This window comes from Chionomys nivalis, chromosome 1 (genome assembly GCF_950005125.1).
Source record: "Chionomys nivalis chromosome 1, mChiNiv1.1, whole genome shotgun sequence".
NCBI lineage: Eukaryota > Metazoa > Chordata > Mammalia > Rodentia > Cricetidae > Chionomys > Chionomys nivalis.
In genome coordinates, this window is record NC_080086.1 from 15,692,850 (window position 1) to 15,710,078 (window position 17,229).

Here is a 17,229-nt window from a genome sequence, read left to right on the forward strand (position 1 = left end):
AAGCTGTTGTGTATCATATTGAAGGGTTGTCAATAATGATGCACAAGCCACTAAGGGCCACAAATGAGAGTCCTTGTTATAAACCAGGAACACGGCTAGAATCTAATGCCTCGCTCATTCCGCTTTCACTTCTAGACAAAGAGGCATGGTCCTAAAGTTCCATGATGGTTTCATGAAAGTTTGAGATATTAACTCCTAAATTGCGCTGACACCTTGAAGGACAGGGAGAGTAGACAGGCAAGCTGAACCGACTGGCAGCATGACCTCGCTGGTGAGGAAGGCATTGCGCCTTTCTTGGGATGTATATGGCAGTCAGAATGCCAGATGGCAGGATGGCAGGCATCGCATGTGTGGTCCTCGGTGCAGGAGTGCCCAGGTAGGTGGCAATCAGATGTATTCTCTCATGGCAGTTATGGCGTGTGTGGTCCTCGGAGCAGGTGTAGGTGGCCCATCAGATGCATTCCCTCATGGCAGTTATGGTGTGTGTGGTCCTCGGTGCAGGTGTAGGTGGCACTCTCTGCAATCTCCCTGAGCTTTTCCCTCCACAGAATTCAGTCCCCGGAAAGGAAAGTCACAAAGGCGGCTGAGCAGGTCCTGAGTTTCCACCCCTTACAGTACAGTGCAGTGACTATTCACTCATTTCCTAGACAGGAGGGGAAATACGAGAGGGACCACATTGAGATGGATTTCAAAGACTGAAAATACGGACTGGAGATGTGGTTCAGTTGATGCACTTAGCAGAGTACTTGCCTAGTACATATGAAGGCCTCGTTTGGAACCCTAGTTTGGTGACTGACTCTCTGCTGCTGTGGGATAAAGTTACCAGGCAGATGCAGAGGAATCAAGATGAGAATGCCTTACTGAAAAAAGGTATCAGGCCATGTGGCTAAACATAGACAAGAATTATGGGTTAATCTAAGTTTTAAGAGTTAGTTAAAAATAAGCCTGGGTTACTAGGCCAAACAGCTTATAATTGATATAAGCCTCTGTGTGTTTCTTTGGGACTGAATGGTTGTAGGACTGGGTAGGGCAGAAACTTCCATCTATACTCTGCCTTTCCTCTTCCCAGAATTTTCCTAGTCGGGACATGCGGCGAACTCCCTGACCAGCAGGAAAAGACGACCACCAGACGAGGATTCTTCCCAAATCACGCTTTATTGAAGGGAGAGTGGAAGCGAGGGGCCCCGAGCACCAAACGGCAGCTGCTTATATAGGGGGTAAGGGAACGAGTCGTGCCTGGATTGGCCGATGCGCGCCTGCCGATGCTCCTGGCCACGGGATTGGCCCTAAGCACATCATCGTCACCGCACATACGAGAGGCACGGTTCCACTGCATTGCCTAATATGGAGTTGTTCAGCAAGCGAGGCCGGGGCCAAGCGCCATCTTGTAATGGCGGCCACTCAATCGGCTCCCAGCAGGGACACCCTGCCTATACTTCATGCCTGGCTACTCAGTGTTTTATTAAACCGATACAAGTGACAAAACTTTACAGTATACAAGAGCATTATCCCACAACTCATGATGTCCCAGGACAGAGTTTATTGCAACTCTTTCCATCTTCAAACCACCATCACTGTCTCTCTGGACAAAAGAAGAAATGGCCTCCTCACACAAGCTTAGGCCCCTCTCTTACCTCTCCTCCCAGTGAGTTATGTTGAAAACCCCCAGAATCACACACAGAAACAGCATGAGCTCGGAAATCCTTCCCGTCCATGTTTCTTATTTCACATGTCTATAGACGAAGAGCAAAACCTCCCCCTGCCTGGGACCAGCTGAAGCCTTGTTCCCACACAACTCCGGGAAAACTAAAGGGACAGCCTAGTCCCCTTGTCTTACCCCGCTGCTTCCTGCTGGGATGTCCACTTGTTCAACTTTCCATGTCTGACTTAGGAACATTGCCTCTGCATGGCCCCTCTACAGCTGCTGGAGAAGCAGCAGCTGCAGGACTGCCTGTCTATATACAGAGTCCTGTGTGGTGATGAGTGGAGTTGAAGTGAGGATGCCCTTTGACCTCGGCACTATTAGCAGTGATGGGGAATAAGGGGGAGAGCTGGCCTAATTGGCTAGAACTGTTGTGTAGCCAGGAAGCAGCAGCATTCATGACCGTGTGACTTTCACCCCTTGAACTTGAACCTTCTCATCTATCAGTACAGAACCCCCCATCTCAATAAAAGTCCATTATGGCCCTCCTAAATGCACCTGCCTAACTAGGCCGTTCACAGACCCACCCTCACCCGCAGCAACCCTTTTTACTTGTAATTGTCTCTGCCGCCTCGCCTGGTTATTAGCTACCTCTGCCGAGAGCTGCCTGCTCCAGTAGCCACTGCTCTTCGGATTCCTTTCCAGTCACTGGAGGCTCACAATGGCGGGTCTGCCCACAATGACAAGGCACTCAGGAAGTCGACACTTCAGATCCACACTCACTCTATTTTGTACCTCGCACAGGCATGAAGGTGCATTGCTGTGTGACTAACTAGAATAGTTCCTCGGAGCTGAAATGCTCCCTGTTTGGAAGGAGAGCAGGGTCTTGGAAGGCTAAGATGTGAATGAAACTTCTAACATAGCTTGGGAACTTTCTGGACTCCTCACACACACCTCTGCCAGGTTTTACAAAAAGCTGGGAGAGACTCTCTGGTGTGCTTCCTAAAGGTATTGTAGGAAACTCTAAGACCCAGGTTTCTTGATCCATCACCTACTCTGGGGTGGGTTTTTCAGGGCTGCAATTTAGAATCCCACATGCTCCTGTAACTAGTTCCAATAAAGGCTCTGGCAACAAAGCTATGTTGGAGGAGGCCACTTGTTGGTTTTTTGCTGCTCAGTCCCGAAATAATCACACAGAAATTATATTAATTAAATCACTGCTTGCCCCATTAGCTCTAGCTTCTTACTTGTTAACTCTTGCATATTACTTTAACACATCTCCATTAATCTGTGCATCATCACAAGGTTGTGGCCTACCAGCAAAGTTTCAGCATGTCTGTCTCCAGCAGCAGTTCCATGGCTTCTCTCTGACTCCACCCCCTTTCTTCCAGCATTCAGTTTAGTTTTCCCCACCTCCCTCTGTTCTGCCCTATCAGGCCAAGCCAGTTTCTTTATTAGCCAATGATATTCACAGTATCCAGATGGGAAACCCACATTAAAGCTACACTTGAGTAGACCCATTCTTAGGTGTATAGACAAGACCCTACTTGAGGATAAATGAATATTTGTTAATGTTTCTTCAGGACAGTCACACAGAAGCAGCAAACAACTTCCTGCATGAAGCAACTTTGTTCCACTCCTTCACAGTCATCCAAACAATATTCTTGAGACCACAGTATCCCAGAATGCAATTTTCTGTCATCTGCTTACTGCAAGTGAGAAGATACTGCCTTGGAACTAGGTCTTGCCAAAGCTTTTGATCATTCGGGTTGTAAAATTTCTATGCCCACCCCCACACCAGGTTCATAAGACTGACTTGGGGAACAGAATCTTGGATGCTAGATTAATTTGGGGAAGGGTGCTCACCAAAGTAAAGGAAATATGCAGCAAGTGGGGAACCAGTTGACCCAGTCAGACCCTATAGAAATGAGGCATAGAAGGGAAGCAGACACTTGGGGGCCCTCTTAGATACAAATGTGATCATTAATTGTGATCTTCCCAAAGGCCAAACCTGATCATCTTATCCTCTAGATGAAAATTCAATGGCCCCACCTTATACCCAAATTAACCCCCATCTGCTTTAATCTTCAAAATCGAGCTTTACTCTCTCCCATCTCCATCCCCAGTCTTTGTTTACACAACGAACAAGACAGTGTACTCTAAATCCCACACTTCCTCACACTTGGCTTGCCTCATATTGCCTTGCAGTGTTTTTCCTCACCCTTTGGCGCATCTCTTCAGATTCATGTCCCGTATCCTTCGATGACAGCAGACAGAAGTGATGCAAAAGATGGAAAATGACATTGTGCAAACCAAAAGCATCGTTCACAGCAAGACCTCCCAGTGGACCCAGGTTAAGAACTAAGCGATCTATAGAGAAGCATGGTACATTCCTCTGGCTCTATGGTCCTCCCTTCCTCCCTCAGTAGTCAAATGACCCTTTCTCTTTGCTTCCTCCAGGGGTTCCACTCCATTTCTCTTTTTCTCTGCTTTCTCTGTCTTCCCAGGCAAACTGACCAGCTATGGCCGCCTCAGACTTCCATGAATTCTCGGTTCCAAGCCCGCTAAGCAACTGACCTATATCCTGAAGAGACAGCAACTCCCAGCATATGGAATTGACTCAGCTCCCTACAAGTCAGCTGTGTCCAAGGATGTGAACACGACTTTGATTTGTCCATATTGCTTTGCATGGGACTTTCTTATAGTAGCAGTTACCTCAAAAGCCAAAGTCCTAGACAAGCTCCCCAAAGGTTCTCTACATCAAAACTTCAGTCCAAATCCCACCTCTTCCTTGAAGTTTCCTCTGATCCAAGTGTATACTATCACCTCTCTTCTTTTTTAGAATCTCATTCAGGGTATAGCTCAGTGGTAGAGTGTTCGCCCAGAATGCCTGAGGTCCCCCCACCTCCCGCTCTTTGACCTAGGATCTTGGAGATGAAAGAGACAGACACACAGACAGAGACAGACACACAGAGACACAGAAAGAGAAAGATGAGTGAATAAGTGAAAATATCAGCATCATGTGTAAACTGCAGCTTGATGTCCTTTTCTGTCAAACATCTCCTCCTTCCTCCATCTTCTCTTCTCTCAACAGGCATCTCCTTCACCCTCAGGCCGATAAACAAACATTGACCCAGGCCACACTAAGCATAGGACCTCACCCACTTTGTCTGGGATAGCAGCACGTAGAGAGTGACATCTCTTAAACCACTGGTGCTGGGGTCTCTGCTGATGAGGGGAACCACTACTCTACACACTGAGATCATAGAGTTTCTTCCCTCCTTTTGCAGCTGCCAGTAAGATACTGTGAGAAAGAAGCAGATATAGCTGTAGGCTGGTTGAGTGGACAAAAAGGGGAATAACGAGATGAAATATGGCCAGTGCCTTGGGTGACATCTCAGAATGAAATCCTCTGGCTTAGTGTATCTCTATCACTGCAGCAAATGCCATCGATTAGTTAAAAACTGGAAAAGCTTGTTTGATTCATGGTTCCGGAGGTTCGCAAGCCCAAGAGCATGCCAGCACGCCTGCCTAGGACCTTCGTGTTGTACTGCAGCGTGACAAAAGCGCATGTGTGAGACAAAATTCAGATCAAACACACTCATTTTTTAAGGATCTTATTCCTTTAAGAATGACATTAATTGATTCACCCGGGCAGAGATGTCATGACCTAATCACTACTTAATTGTCCCAATGTCTCACTGGCAGTTAAATGCCAACACGAGTTTGGAAAGGGACAATTAAAACAGGCATTCTTGCCTTTGGTTCCAGGTTGGTCTATTTCTGTCTTCCTAAAGCTTGTTATGGGGGTTTCCCAGGATCCTCATGAACCTCTTTTACCCAGGGAGACCCTCATCTGCCTGTAAACATGAGATGTGGCTTGAATAGCTATAAAAACCACTCTTGTGGTCCCTATAATCTCTTAGAATAGATTGCTTTTCTTTCCTTCCTCTGATCCTGAGATGTCTGGACACAGTGACCATTATCACTGCTTTTGAGTATATCCCCAAAGCCACAAGAATGAAACATAATCTCCTATAGTATATCTGTTAAATGAGTGAATGTATAGTTTTAAAATATCCCTTATCCGATTCCTATGATCACAAATGTGGGAAACATCCATGAATAACGGGAATCACTCTCTACATAAGAGTTTTGAAGATGGATGGCCCAGGCTTCTATAGGGAGCCTGAATTCTTCTCACTTGTTACCTTCTGCATCGTCTGTGTCCAGTCGGGGGTGCAAGGATAGAGACGAATGCAGCGGTCGGTATGATCTCAGGACAAAAAGATAAGAGGAGCACCCTTTGTTAAATATCAGCCATCATGGTAGCCTTACGATCACCTCTGAAATGTGGAATAAAGATAAATAATCTTCCTGATTTTCCCCATAAAAGACATGATCATTGTTTCTTACAGGACTGAAACTGTTGACTTCTGAGGAAAAGAGCTCCATTTCAATATGGCTTAGAAATTGAAACACTCTCTCTCACACACACACACTCACATACACACACTCACATACACATTCTCACACACTTACACACACAAACTCACACAATACACACTCACACAAACACATTCACTCACACACAAACTCACACTCTTACACATACACTCACACACACTCTCACACTCAACTCACACACACTCACACACAGTCTCACACTCACACACATACTCTCACACACTCACTCACACTCTCACACACTCACACACACTCACACAACTCCACACTCTCACGCATTCACACACACTCTCACATACTCACTCACACACACTCACACTCTCACACACTCACACATTCTCACACACTCACACTCTTACACACATACACACACTCTCAAATACACTCACACACTCACACAACTCCACACTCTCACACATTCACACACACACTCTCACACACTCTCACATGCTCACACTCATACACACTCAAACACACACATGTCCGTGGTTTTTTTTCAGAAGAGTTCATAATTGTCTACACTTGATACGAAAATTTTCAAGGTCCTGGAGAAACTTCAATGGGGACTCCAAAGCAGCTGGAATGAGAGTCCTGAAAATCTTGCCTAACATTTCTCTTCCCTTCGACTGCTGTGAGTCAATAAAGCTCTTGCCCAGAAGCATGGCCTGCACTTGATCATCAGAACCCACATGAAGAGTCGGACGCATGGCGTGAACTTGTAATCTCAGTGCTTCAGGGAGCTCCCTGGGCGGCCAGGCAGCCTTAACTGGCTAGCTCCAGGACAGGCTGAGAACTTGGGAAGAAACAAAAATGTGTTGGACGGTGCTTGAGGATTGATACCTGAGACTGTCCTCTGATCACTACATGCTCCCGAGTTCACACAAATAAACATGAACCACACATGTACAAGTGTATAGGCATGTGAGCACTCACACACATATACACTTGCACACAAACCTTTGGGGGATTCAAATGTAACCCTAGATTAAAATATGGGTCCCCAGAAACTAAACTTGTCTCTCAAGTTTCCTCCTTATGCACAGAATCCATGACTGGCAAGGTTGTGCCCTGAATGTTTAAAGGAGCGTCACCCTGCCCTTCCCTAATGGCGATTCTTGCTCAGAAACAAGTATTAAAGACATCTTGGAAGCCCCAAGGGGCAGCCCCTAGCCTGTGCTTGCTAAATCACTTCCTTGCACTTTTGCTAGACCCCAGGAGGCCTTTGTCTTTCCCACGTGCTTGCCATTTGACCAAGCTGCCTCCCTTGGGACCATTCAGCAGTGACATTTTCTCAACATGTTTTCTCCTTGTCAACATGACACAGGGCAGACAGCTTTTCAAAGCAAGAAAAAGGCACCAAAGCATGTAGGCACACATGAGAAGAGAGAGAGAGAGAGGAGAGAGAGAGAGAGAGAGAGAGAGAGAGAGAGAGAGAGAGAGAGAGAGAGAGAGAGAGAGGAGTTCAGTGAGCTCAGCGTACAGGCTGTACTGACTTTAGATTACCTGTAGATGTGCCTCTCAATAGCAGAGGCTCAGAACTAGGCATCTGGCTTGGTAAAAAGCACCACAAGTACTAAAGACATCTTGGGAGCCCTGATGGACAGCCCCTAGCATGGATTTGCTAAGTCACTTTGTTGCACTGTGCTGGAAGGGTTGAACTTTTATGTGAACTTCTCCAGTGTCCTTGTCAGGTTCTCTGGATAGGACTCCATTTTCATGCAGTCTGAGGACAGCTATTTTATGGGCTAACATCCTTAATGCTGCCCTTTAAAGCTGCCATCTCCTGCTGGTCCCTCTAATGTCCTAGCCTATGCCTCATTTGGCATGACTGGAGCATTCTGAACTTGGATTTCCATTAAACATGCCCTAGGGTACTGTCCTCTGTGCCTCTGCCAACCTGTGGTTTTTGCCTAGGAAGCAGCCTTCTCCTTTTTCTAATCATCTGCCAGAAAATCTCATGTGCAAATTAATAAGCTCAGCTTACCCCTTATCCTGTACTCTGGATGTCACCAGACACACCGCTGCCACTTGCCGAGACTCCATTTTCTCAACATCACACTGTCTTACATATTCTCCTTTGTAAAATTCTGTGAATGAGTGTGTGTCTGTGTGAGGGTTTGTGCACGTGCCAGCAGAGGTCAGCAGTGCAGTGACCAGCCACTGTGAGCCATCTGTTGTGGGTACTGGGAACTGAACTCTGGTCCTGTAAAAAGCAGCAAGAGCCCTTGATCACGAGAGACCTCTGCAGCCTCTCGAAATTGTCTTTTGATGTTTCTGTCCATCATGACTATGGAGACAGAAGGGCACAAGGAATGGCTTTTTCTGCCTGTGCCCCTTGTCATATAGACTCTTGTAAGGTGAATACATGCCAAGAAAGGTAGAGGGAAACCCTTTGTATTGAAAGGGTCTTCCCTCGATTGAACTGAAACGTGTTTCTGTAGCTGTCTGAAAACACCACCTCAATTTCCTGCTTGACAACGGAAGCCTAAATGCAAAGATAGCTCCACTCCCTGTGTCTCCCCAACCCTAAGCCACCACTGTCATGAAGCCTGACTTCCCATAGTGTTCTCTCTCTGACCACAGGAACAGAGCTAGAGATGGGTATATGACACCTGTGAGTCCAAATCTCTTCTGAGTTATAGATAATAATAATGTTGACCTAGAGTCCTTGTGACCAATGTTTCTTCATCTTGAAGACAATGCCAAGAATGCAGGGAAGCAGATAAGAGGACTCAAGAGAGGTGTGAGGACAGAGCACCATGATGCTGGAGTGCCCCTACCCAGTTGGGTCTGCAATTGGCCACATCACGTGCTTTCTAGTCCTGGGGTTTGGCATCAGCTCCATGTGTTCTTCCTCCTGCACATCTTTACACCCCTTGGGGCACTTGGAGACACATTTTCAACATTTATAAGCCCCCAAAATGATGTATGCAATTTTACTTAACTATTAATATAAAGTGAGTGATTCCCCTCTCCTAAAGGAACTCCTGCCTAATTACTTTACTTCAAACAATCAAAATTGTTTTGGAAAAATCCCATTAGCTTTAAACAATTCCAATCATTGCCAAGATTTGATGCTTTCAGAAGTCATCTGAATATGATTTGTTTTTAAAATGACAAAACATTTTCCCATGGATTTGGTAATTATTCTCAAAAGAATGGAAACTGTTCATTGTTATAATTAAAATATATCAAAGCATTTAAAAAAACAATACCCTGTTAAGACACAGACAAATACCTTTACAACCTTGGAGCTGGCTGAGTTCTTAAATAGAGTACAGAATTTCTAATAATAAAGAGACATTTTATAAATTGGACTATATTAAAAAATTAAGCGCGTACTTGAAAATATGGCAGAGAAAATATGTGAAACCGAGTGAGAGAATATGTCTGTAATAAATTTATCTGTTGAGTGGCTTCTCCTCAGAGTACATGAAAAGCTACAACAGACAAGGAAAGGGTCCATAAGTCAATAGAAAAATGGGGGATATACCTGTCATGTCTGATCAGAGTGAAGGAGGGTCAGGGAAACCTATGCCTACTGAGAAGGCCCCAGGGGGACTGATGTGGGAGGGTCTTCTGTTTTGTGTTGATTTCATTGGCTAATAAAGAAACTTCCTTGACCTTTGATAGGACAGAAAATTAGGTAGGCGGAGTAAACAGAACAAAATGCCGGGAGGAAGTGAGGCAATTGCCATGCCTTTCCTCTCTGGTCAGAGGCGATGGAGCCAGCTGCCAAGTCAGACATGCTGAATCTTTCCCGGTAAGACACCACTTTGTTGTAATAGGAGCAGCAGGGCTGAGTCTCCGGCACCCGGCCGCCCACATGGCTAGCTTATGCCCCGAAATAATTACACGGAAACTGTATTCTTTTGATCACTGCCTGGCCCTTTAGTTCCAGCCTCTTATTGGCTAGCTCTTACTTATTGATCTAACCCATTTCTAATATTCTGTGTAGTACCACAAGCTGGCTTACCAGGAAAGATCTTAACCTGCGTCTGTCTGGAGTGGGAGAATCATGGCAACTCCTGACTCGGCTTCTTTCTCCCAGCATTCTGTTCTGTCTACTCCGCCTACCTAATTTTCTGTCCTATTAAAGGGGCCAAGGCAGTTTCTTTATTACTTAACCAATGAAACAACAGATAGAAAGATGACCCACCTCCATCACCACTTCGTGGTGCTACACAGATTATTAGAAATGGGTTAAGCAACATGTGAGAATTAGCTAGTAAGAGGCTAGATATAATGGGCCAGGCAGTGCTTATATGAATACAGTTTGTGTGTTGTTATTTTGGGGCATAAGCTAGCCAGGCAGCCGGGAGCTGGGTAGCAGGAAGTGGCCCGCTGCTCCTTCTACAGGGGGACAGGCCCCAGGAAGACTTTCTCCATGGGGCTCTCTCCACATCGCAGGACTTTGCAATTTCTCAGTGTGCTAACAGGCTGCTGGAAAAAAAAACTAATAAATAAAAACATAAATAAAACCGGCTTTTGAAAAGAAAGGAGTAAGCTAAAGAAGGAGACCTTCAGGGGGACCAATGAGGACAGAAAGAGTCAGAAAAGGGAAGACCCCACCCCAAGATCCAGAACCCTGGGGTGGGGTCCCAGCTCTGGGACCTCTCCCATCCCACTTGGAGCACTTCATCTGGTCTAAAGAGTGTGGTTTTCACTTTCTTCTGTCCCATGGTCCAAGCTCTGCAATAATCTTAAATGACTATCCCTCACACCGAGACCCCCATAACACAAGTGGTCAGGACAACACCTGCAAAACCATGCTGGCTATTGCCATGGCTCTTAATGCTTCAGAACTTGATGAGGAGACTCCATTGCTGAAGAAACCTTATATTGAATAGAAGACATAAAGAAATGGTGCTACCCTGGAAGCTTCCATCCTCTCTGTTGGTTAGTTTTCATAGCAAGCACCAGCAAGGGTAGAGAGGCATCAATAGTCATGATCAGCAGTGGATGATACAAGCTACAGTAATGGCCAACCTAACAAGATCTGCTCCTATCTGCAATAAAGGCATGAAGTACAATTACAGGAATAATCGAATCTTCTAATTTAGAACTAAGACCTGCTCCAGGCAAAAACATGTGTCTAGTACTACAAAGGGGTCATCTGTATCACAGTTCCTCATCCCCAAGCTTCAGAGAGTATCAGGGAAGAGGGAGCCAAAAAGTTAGGAGCCACAGGTTGGCAAAGGAGCAACAAAAGAGAACATTAAATGGCCAATAGTATGTAAAGAGGTACACAACACCACTGCCAGAGACAACACACTAAAATAGTGTGTAAAGAGTCACCCAATGCCACTGTCAGAGACATTCATACTAAAGCATGATGGCATTGGAAATCCCCTGTGTGACTGGCGTGTTGCTATTTCCCCTGAGATAGACCTCCATTGATGATGGAAGCTCCTTTAGAGACAGAATATTCTAAAGGGAGGTCAAACATTCCTTTCTTCAGGAAAAGTCCTTAAGCTCAGAAAGTGCACAATTCAAAAAGCTTCAGAAAGTTCCTAAAACTGACTGTATTCACTAATCCCCTCCTTCCCCTAGTGTATATAAGCAGTGAGGATTGCTGGGAGACACTCAGACCAGCCAGGCCACTTGAAAGAGTCAGAGACCCACCAGGCTGCTTATTTGGATACAGTCTGAGGCACCCATAGTAACTTTTAAAGAGCAGCAATCAATCTACTTATAGTTCCACAGTAAGGGATATCTAAGATCAAATCACCAAGAGAATGATTTGGGGCTGACTTCACTAATTCCAAGATGTTGCTTCTGTGTGGGGCGGAAAGGGAGGAGACTCCCATAGCCCTTTTTATAGCAATGAGGGCAATCCAAATGCCTCAGCTTTCATGACTTAAATAGCTCTGCTTATGTTCCAGCTCCAAGTAGAACTGTACTGGAGATTAAGTGTCTAATGTACAAATTTTAGAAAGAACAAATGCAGCCCACTTGTCGTGTAACTGTTCCCAAAACATGAGAACAAACATCACACCAATAACAGACCGAAAATACATTTCCACCCAAGTCTAGTTTACTGAACCAGAGAGTTTATCAGGGTTTCTACAGGTTACATGAGTGACTTAAGGCAGTTGCACCACCAAAATCCCACCCCAGCATGGATGACAACTCACAAAAACTTGTATACCTAGGACACCCTTCACACTTTGCAGACAAGTCCATTGGCGGGGGGAGTCTCCTTTCACAAGCAATTAGTGGCTTTCCGGCACTTCCTGAGCCTTGTAAGTTTCCCGTACTTCCTAGACCTCATATGTTTTACTTACTTCCAGTCTTATGAGCCTACCTGAAAATGGTCCGATTCAGAGGAAATAGTTACACAGTACACACTATGATGCTTAGTTTGTCTATCAGGTGCAGAGGATAGTGTCTCAAGGACTTAATATTAATGGTGACTATCAAAGGCTTAACTGGATTTGTATGCATTAAAGAGTAACAGTGGGACTGGAGAGATGCACAGGTTAAAAGCACTTGTTCTTGCAGAGGACATAAGTCTAATCCCTAGCACCCACAAGTAGGGAGCTCATGACTGCCTCTAGCTCCACTTCCAGCACATCTAATGCCCTCTTTTGTCTTCCTTTGGCACACACACATGATAAACAAATAAATAAATCATAACAGGACTTTGGACTAGAAAGTAAAGAGGAGACAGAGGAACCCATGGATCATAGCTGAGCTGCCTCTTGACTAGAATAGTAGATGGATGGAAATGCTGGAGAACACTGAAGAGTGGGGTGGGGTACTACACGGTTGTTTATGGTGCAGCCGTGGAAGTCCCTCCAGGGCCTGAGACATAGGTTAAGATAGTTGTACCTCAGTCTTGTGATGATGCCACCTGCTGGAGTGAAGGGTTCACTTAGTGAGGAAAAGACAAGGCACATTGTGTTCCGGGTGACCCACAGTGAGGCAATCAGTGCAAGCAGCAATTCTAAGATGAGCAAGCTCGAATAAGTCTCTCTGGAGAGAGTGTGTGTGCTGTTTATGTATGTCCGCATTCAGGCATGTGCCAGGCCTGCAAAGATGACAGCAATGAAAAGGTAAGGAGAGCCGACTAAAAGTCTGGACTCATAGATCTGAGTCTTTGCTTGGACACTATTCCTGCTTAAGGAGCTGTGTCCGTTGTCAGGTTAACAATGGGTGGATTTGTTACAATTAATCGAGATGATCAACTTGATTGTGCTGAGCAGTGCATAGGAGATTATAGCTCACCAAATCCCTCATTGAGTGTATCACTGTCCCATCAACTGGAGCCCAGATGGAATAAAAGGGGCAAGGAGAGAACCTTCTGGTACAGCCTCTTTCTCTCTCTCTACCCCACCTCATTTTGTTTCTCTCTCCTTCCTGGATGCCATGATATGGGCTGCCCTTCCCTATCACAACCCTCTATGATGCTGACCCAAACCTCTGAAATGGTGAGTCAAAATAAATTATTACTCTTCCTTTAGGTTGTTTGGTGATTAAGACATAACTACAAAAGTAACTAGCCATTCATCAATCATAGGTGAACCAGTGAGCTTCTGTGGTCTTTCGGACTTTACCTGTGAATGTGGGCCTGTGTTAGATGAACAAACACTGTGATTCCTAGCTCCAGTGTTTCCAAAGACTCGTTCTGCCTTCCACATGGCTTTGGCCATTTTAAGTCACTCTCCCATAATCAGCTGACTTCTCCCTCACACAGAGATAAGAGGTTTTTTCTTCAAGACTTTTCAATGCAGACTTCTGAAAAGACATGCGTCCACCCTTCCTCCCTCCTTAAAAACAGAGGTGGAAAGGCCCTTGATCCTACCCTGAGAGCGAAAGTGCTGAGACACCAAGTGTGGAGGTAAGGAAGGTGGGAGGTGAGCCACTCTCCCAGAACCATGTCTGCATGTCACCTCGGCCAGCTATATAAGGGCCTGGTCCTTGAGTCACACCCTTAAGGCTTCCACTCTTGCATCTAACATTGAATACCTGTTCAATATTTGCTAGTACTCCGAAATAAGGAGTGATGGAGATGGAATGGGAAAACACCTTAGCTGCGGAGCCACTGGTATCTGATAGTTGCTGAGGAAGGGGAGTCATTTCTCTTTAGGGGTGTAGTCTCTGGTAAGTGATCCAGGCACTGGATGCCCTACATCCGTGGACATTTGAACTGCTCTCACTAAACTCAGCAGGGTTTTTTTTTTTTGTGACTGTGTAAAATGATTTTTTTTTTAGAACTTGTTTATTGATTGATGGTGGGTTTTACATGGTGCATCCCAATCCCATTCATCTCCCCATCCATTCATAGATGCCCTCAGCCCCTGCAGCCTCTCTTCCAAAATAAAATAAAATTTAAAAGAAAAACAAAAACTAGTATACAAATAAAAAGACTCAGCAAGGAAGCTGTGGTGTGATACAGTGAATCACACAGTAGACCCTTTAGTCCACACATCTTTACTTGGAAGTGTTCATTGCAAAGAGCCATTGGTCTGATTCCAGGCCTCTGATTCGGCTACACCCTGACACTGGGCCCTCACTGGGACTCCTCTTGGGTATCCTGTTACTGCCTTGTGTCACGGGGATCCTGCAGTTTTGGGTCTGCAGTTCTAGCCCCTTCATATGCTCCAGCAGAATATAGATGAGGTGGATGTTGGGATGGGCCAACTCGTAGGCCTGGTCCTGGGCTTGAATGATCAGCCTACCAGTTTCCTTTTATCGACACCATGAGAGCAAGCTAGCTCACCCTCACCTGCACCACCAGGGACAGCTCTATTGTTTTGCCAAGGTGAAATGCAGGGTCAGCTCTCCTGAGGGCTGCGGTTGATGAGGTGTAGGGCCAGCTCTCCTGCTCTCATGCCCCTGAGGCCGGTTCTCCTGCCTGCCACAGGTAGTAGGTTAATTTTTAAAAAATTAATCTGCCGGGAAGCAGTGGTACATGCCTTTAATCCCAGCACTTGGGAGGCAGAAGCAGGATCCTGTGAGTTTGAGGCAAGCTTGGTCTACAGAGCTATAGAGAAGCCCTATCTAGAAAAACAAAGCAACAGCAACAATAACAAAAAGTTAATCTGGAAGAGGAACACAATAAGGGGGTGTTTGGTGGAGACATTACACATTATATACTCGAATGTAAACCCCAAAGAACAAATAAAAGTGGTTAAAAAAAATAGAGGGGCTAAATAGATGGCTCAGTGGTTAAGAGCAGTGGCTGCTCTTCCAGCGGACCTGGATATATTTCCCAACATCCACACAGAGGTTCACAACTGTCTGCAGCTCTAGTCCCAGGAATTGTGGTGCCCTTTTCCAGCCTCAGAAGAAATCAAACACAGACATACATGCAGCAAAAACACCGATAACACATAAAGATTTTTTAAAAAATAGACAAACAGCCGGGCGGTGGTGGCGCACGCCTTTAATCCCAGCACTCGGGAGGCAGAGGCAGGTGGATCTCTGTGAGTTCGAGACCAGCCTGGTCTACAAGAGCTAGTTCCAGGACAGGCTCCAAAACCACAGAGAAACCCTGTCTTGAAAAACCAAAAAAAAAAAAAAATAGACAAACAAATAGTGGCGATGAGCTTTGGAGGAATAAAACCATGCAAAGAGAAGCGTTCAGCCTCCGAATGTGCAGCAAAACTGGAAACTTGCCATGTCCCAGTCTCCTCGGTTCATCTTCACTGGCAGGTTGGCGGGATTTTTACTGGAAAGCTATTCATGCAATAAAATTTTATTAGACATTGCCTCTTATTCGGGTGCTGCACTATGTTCTGAGGATAAAAGAGTGAGCATGAGCAGTTCCTTATGGGGTTTACAGGCTAGAGAAGAAAGGTTGGCCTGAGCATGAAATCACATCACTGCAGATTTTAATTTCGTAATTACAAAGGTGGTAGGTTTTATTAGGGGGAATGAGAGCAAGACCTAACCTAGACTAGGGCGTCAAGGAAGCTTTCCTAGAGTAAGTGACTCAAAGCACCAACCTGAAGTAGAGTGTGAGCTACCTAGATGGAACAGTAGGAAGGAGATGGGAGGAAACCAGAAAACAGAGAGGAAACAGCTAGGGTGCAGACCTGTAAGAACTGGTCACGACAAGCTAAGATGGGCAGCTGGGAGCCAGGAAATGCTGGTAATGCAGATAGAAAAGGAACCCATCATGCGGTTGTTTCCCATTGACTTTATTAGTTTCCCATTGACTTTATCTAAGAGCAAGAAGTCATTAAGAGTCTTTAGGGATGGGAATTATTTAGTACTACTGTGAGCAGCATGAAGATCCCTTAAAATAGTCAAAGAGACACAACTCATGGGAAGGGCGCACAGCAATTTTAACATTGTAATAAAAAATCAGAACCTCAAGCAAACAAGTCAACTTTGTCTATTGGGGGGAAACCTCAGTTCAAAGGAGGGAAGTATTTCAGAAGTCAAGAGGCAAATAGGGATAGTGAGGGCTGCATTCAAGGCACTAGGAAAGGTTTGGTCAGCAAGAGACATCACGACAACAACAAAATTACAAGTATATGAGACACTTGTCTTGAGCTGCCTTATTTACAACTCCGAAACCTGGACAATGAAACGCTCCACAGAACAGCGGCTGAATGTGTTTGAGATGGCATGTCTCAGGAAGATTCTAAGTATCACACAAAGAGATAGCCTGAGCAATGATGACATTAAGAAACATTCATACTCACTCATAAGTGGCTTTTAAATATAAAGCAAAGAAAACCAGTCTACAATTCACAATCCCAGGGAACCTAGACAACAATAAGGACCCTAAGAGAGATTTACATAGATCTAATCTACATGGGAAGTAGAGAAAGACAAGATCTCCTGAATAAATTGGGAGCATGGGGATCTTGGGGGAGGGTTTAAGGGGAGGGGAGAGGAAAGGAGGGGAACAAAGAAAAATGTAGAGCTTAATAAAAACAACGTTTAAAAAAGAAACATCTTCACCTACAGGATATGACAACGGTGCTTGAGATGTTTTGGCCATGTTATGAGAATGAATGCCCCAGATACCCAAAGACAGCATTGCTTAGAGGAATTCATGGTACAAGGCGAAAAGGAAGCCCAAAAACACGGGACAGACAGCATAAAGGAAGACTGTGGAGCCTTGGGTACGACAGTAACACAAGCATCTAGGATGGTCCAGG